Source organism: Lolium perenne, chromosome 7, assembly GCF_019359855.2.
Source record: "Lolium perenne isolate Kyuss_39 chromosome 7, Kyuss_2.0, whole genome shotgun sequence".
Taxonomy (NCBI): Eukaryota; Viridiplantae; Streptophyta; class Magnoliopsida; order Poales; family Poaceae; genus Lolium; species Lolium perenne.
Window position 1 is genome coordinate 249,323,167 of NC_067250.2, and position 4,764 is coordinate 249,327,930.

A 4,764-nucleotide genomic window follows, 5' to 3' on the forward strand; every position below is an offset into this window, starting at 1 on the left:
GGGCCGCGCGGGCCCCCCTAGGCCGCGCCGCCTTATGGTGTGGGGCCCTCGGGCCTCCACCTTACTTGTCCTTCTGGCTCCGTCAGTATTCTGGGAAAATAGGGCCTTCTGCATAAATTCCGAGGATTTTCCCGAAAGTTGGATTTCTGCACAAAAACGAGACACCAGAACAGTTCTGCTAAAAACAGCGTTAGTCCATGTTAGTTGTATCCAAAATACACAAATTAGAGGCAAAACAATAGCAAAAGTGTTCGGGAAAGTAGATACGTTTTGGACGTATCAGTAAGTTAGAGAAGTGGGTCGTGTGTCAAAATTTTATGTAGTAGTATAAGAAGAATATAGCATAACTTTCTTATTTTGAAGAAGATCTCAAGGATAAGAGTGAGAATAAGTTTTTCATAAATAGTCAGTTCCTTTGTTTTGAAACTAAGTTTTTCAGACGTCCATTCTAACTAGGGTCTCCTAAGGTCAACAATGGCTCTGATACCAACTTGTCAACACCCGGATTTTTAAGTCCAGATGCCTATTATGCCATTCATCGCAATCCCAGGAATATCGTTTTTGCGAGACATAATAGATTGATATCACAACACATCATTCATTACATACCATAATCGTCTTACAAATAAAGGATCACATGATCCATTCTCATTACAACAGTAGAAGTTCTATTTATTCATTACATAACACATAGCGGAAGCAAAAGTAGCGGAGTAGTAGTCCATCTATTCCACAGGCAACTGTTGACGTCAGGAGTGATCCTAGTTGTCATAGACGTCCTGCGGTCCTTCTTCCGGGTTCTGGTACTCGTCTTCATAGTCTGGCCATTTGAATAGCCAGGGACACAGCCATGAGTACTTTAAAGTACTCGCAAACTAATACTAAGGTAAACACTATCAACTATAGTAAGGGGGTTCTAAGCTCTAGTTTCATTTGCATAAAGCCAGTTTTATTTCATAAGCACTTTAATAATCAAAAACCTTCATTTGCTCAACTAACTCAAGTGGGAACATTAGTGTCATTCCCACAACTCAGTTGTGATTCAAAGTCAAAGTCACCTTTCAATTCAAATCACAAGTCACCATTCATATTTTTAGAAAAGTTCTGATGACGGAACAGTATGGCCTTTCCAACTGTCCATAACCGAGGATGCGGCTATTCGAATAGGTTTAACTCTGCAGAGGTTGTACACTTGTGCCACAACAATTGCAATAGTTCGTCAGGGGTAACTGGCCCTGATTTATCGTACGCAGTACGCGAACTACCAATCCTAACCTTTCATTTACATACTCTAGTATAGGCACCTCTCCCCATGAGCTTGGCCTCCCAGTGAAGACACGCGGTCAGCCTGGGAACTGCACAGGGCTTGGGCCGGACATTCACCTCATTTCACGTCATTTCACATCACTTCACCATTACGGAGGCAGCCTCGGCATAACCCCTATGACGCTTGTTTAGAGGGAACCCATACTAAAATACATAAGTTTCCAGCTAAGCCTTACCCAGATTCAGGTATTGTGGGGGTACTTGTAAAATTGGAATGGTATCGCATCCGAACCCAACCATCAGTGTTTTTTGTGTGGAAAAGTCACCAAGTCATTCACCAGTCATATTCACTTTCAAAAATCTCTCAATAGAATGACTCATCATTCCAAGGTTTTCAAAGTCATTTCACTTCACAAATTCCCAACTAGAGTAGTCACTTTTAATATTGAGCACTAGCCACTAGTTATGAGGGGTGCTAAGTATCTTGGAGCTTGCTAGGCTAAGTGTGATTCTCTTGTACTACTCTATAATTCAACCAAGTGAATCATAAACCAAGGAGTAACTTTGATAAATAAAATCAAGTAAAGCTTGTAAAGTAAAAACTTGGGATAGGTTCATAAAGTAAAATGTAATGGTGCCTTGCTCTTGTAGAGCTTTGCACTTTGCAAGAATATAAACTTGCAACCAAAATAGTTTGCATTAGTCTAGCTTGCATTGGTAATAGCTTGCCTTGATTGGTGATGTGATCAAAGTTTTCTTGCCCCTCCTCTTGGTAGAAGACCTCTTCTTCTTGATAGTCTCCGGTACTAGCGTCTATAAACGAATACGAGCATACAATCACCAAACAACACTTAAGTAGTCTTAATTAGCCTTAATGGCTCACACAATGGATCTAGCATCATTACTTAACATCTATTCACACATTAAGCTAGGGTTTCCTTATTTAATAATAGGAGAATAATTTCCTCTTATTGAACATTGAAGTTAGGGTTTCTCTTTGGTTTGGAGGAATAATTTCCTCTCATTGAATTCTTCTTAAGATTTAATCTTTTCAAATAACCAGGGGTGATCACATGTTGACCAAGGTCAACACTTCACACTTATCATTTGAGAAAAATGATTTAAATGAGATTCATCATCTCATGTGATTTAAATAACTATTGCAAATGAAATACTATTATGATTTAATTTCTACAAGTGAGCAAGTATGAGCCTAAGTAAATAAAGGTCAACACATTACTTCATATCACTTGAGAAAGGATTTAAATGAGGTATTACACCTCATAGATTTAAATTCTAAAATTTGGATATAGTTTAAATGGGCTAGTATTGACTACATAGCCAATATTTTGCTTCTAGCCCATGATCATGTACAGAACCCATATCATATTTTTACATAGTAAATTAGGGTTTGTTAAATGTGAATTATTGCAATTGGATTCACTTCAAAATTCACAATGGTTGATTTTTAAGATTTATTTGAATACAGAAAAGTATCTGTTTTGTTATTTTTGCTATTCAAAAACTACACAACATATGGGGTTTAATCCAGTGAGGTTAGCTAGATAATTTCATAAGCTTTCTATAGAATTTTAAATCACCAGATTTGGATTTGTAGATTTAAAGCTATTCAATTTTGAATTGGGCAGCAGTATTTGAATCTAGCTAAATCGATTAAATCAAATTTGAATAACTTGGGCCGCGCGGGAAACAGATGGGCCAAAATGGTTTGAATAACGGAACTGGCCCAGTAACGGCGCGGGCCTGCTGACAGGGGGTCCCACGCGTCAGTGGGTTTAAATCACCGAAACGGTAAGGGCTCACCTCGTCCGTCAGATTAGAAGATGATCGAACGACTGAGGGTCGTCGTTGTCGACGGGGGAGGGGAGCTTGCTGCGCCGGCGAGGTAGGGGGTCGGCGGCGTGAGGAAGCTCCGGCGAGGGGCGGCGCAAGTGCTAGACGATGTTGTCGACGACGAGGAGTTGAATGGTGGTCGCGGCGTCGCTTGGGGTGGCCTAAATCGAAGGGTGGTTCTGCGGCGGACTCCGGCGATCGACGTCTCGATTGGAGCGTTCTACTGCGCAATGTGGATGAGCGAGGGATCGAGGAGGCTCAGAAGGAAGAGGGGAAGCGGATGGGGTGAGGAATTCGTCCAGGGAATGCCTCCCTTTTATAGGGCGAGGGGTGGCCATGGCGGAGCTGCTGGTCGTCAAGGGCGCCGGCGATTGGAGGGGTGAAGGGGCAAGGAGGGGTGCGCGTGGCGTAGGCGACGTCTAAGTGGAGCTAGGGAGCGTGCTAGAGTGGCCAATGATGGACGAGAGCGTGCGGGCTTCGTCGCCGTCCTTGCAGTACTGGCGCGGGAGGGTTTGATCATGGCGACGTCTACGTGGCACGGGCGACCAATGGCGCTTGTCTAGGCGTGTGCTGGGGTGGTGTAGAGTGCGCGTGCGCAAGGAGAGAGTGAGAGGAGGACGACGGGGTCCAGGCGAGGAGGTGTACTGCGGCGTCCAGAGTGGTGCTGGTGCACGCTCTGGCGCGTACTGGCGCGGTGATCACGACGCGTCCAGGGCGTTGTCGTGCATGTTTTGGAGGGGCATCGTGTCTAGCGTGTCCAGTACTTCCTGGTGAGTCTAGCTGACATGGTTTGCTGGACCAGAGAGAGGGGTTGAGGTAGGGTGGCATGGTGGCCGGCATGAGAGCTTGGCATGGTGAGTTCTTGATCATTGCTTCGACTTTAGTAGGGCTGCAGGTCATAGGATGATGCAGGAAGGGTACAGGGAGGTTGATGATCACTAGGTTAAAGTGGTGGAGGCAAAAATCTGTTGGATATTAGGGTGTGTGTAAAAGGGGATTTGATGCCTGCCATGTGTTTGAGGATATGGCCGCAAGAGAAAAATGTTTGAAATTTGAAAATCTTTTTGGTGGACTTCATTCATATTATTAAAGAGAAAGAATGGTGGTGGTGGTGGTCATTTTGGCAAAGGTTTGTGAGATTTCAAATTTGGGGTTATCTTCACATAGTTTCAAAGTCTCCACTTGTCAAATCCATACTGGTCAACCTGGTCAACTTTAGCACTAATGGTCAACAGAAAAGTTGTTCATCTTGACATGTTCTTGGATGAAATGGCAATAGTTGACCAAGTTTAGTTTGAAGAAAAGTCAAAACCAGGGGGTAAAGTGAGGAAGATGTTAAAAAGTGCACATATGACCATTATCATATGTGTGAAGGTTTTGAGATTTCCATTGGTTTGATTTTGGTTTCTTTGATGCAATTGTATTTGTTTATCATATATAAGTGTTTTACAAACAATAGATCAAGCAATGGTGGCCTTGGTTGAAGATTTGCAAATTTGGCTAAGTGTGTATGTGAGTGAAAATGGGATTTTCTCACCATTTGATTTCTCTCCATTTGATTTGACTTTTGTTGACTCTAATGTGATTCTTATGAGTTTAGAAACATTTTAAGACCATTGAAACCAATTCAAATGGTCTTGCTCA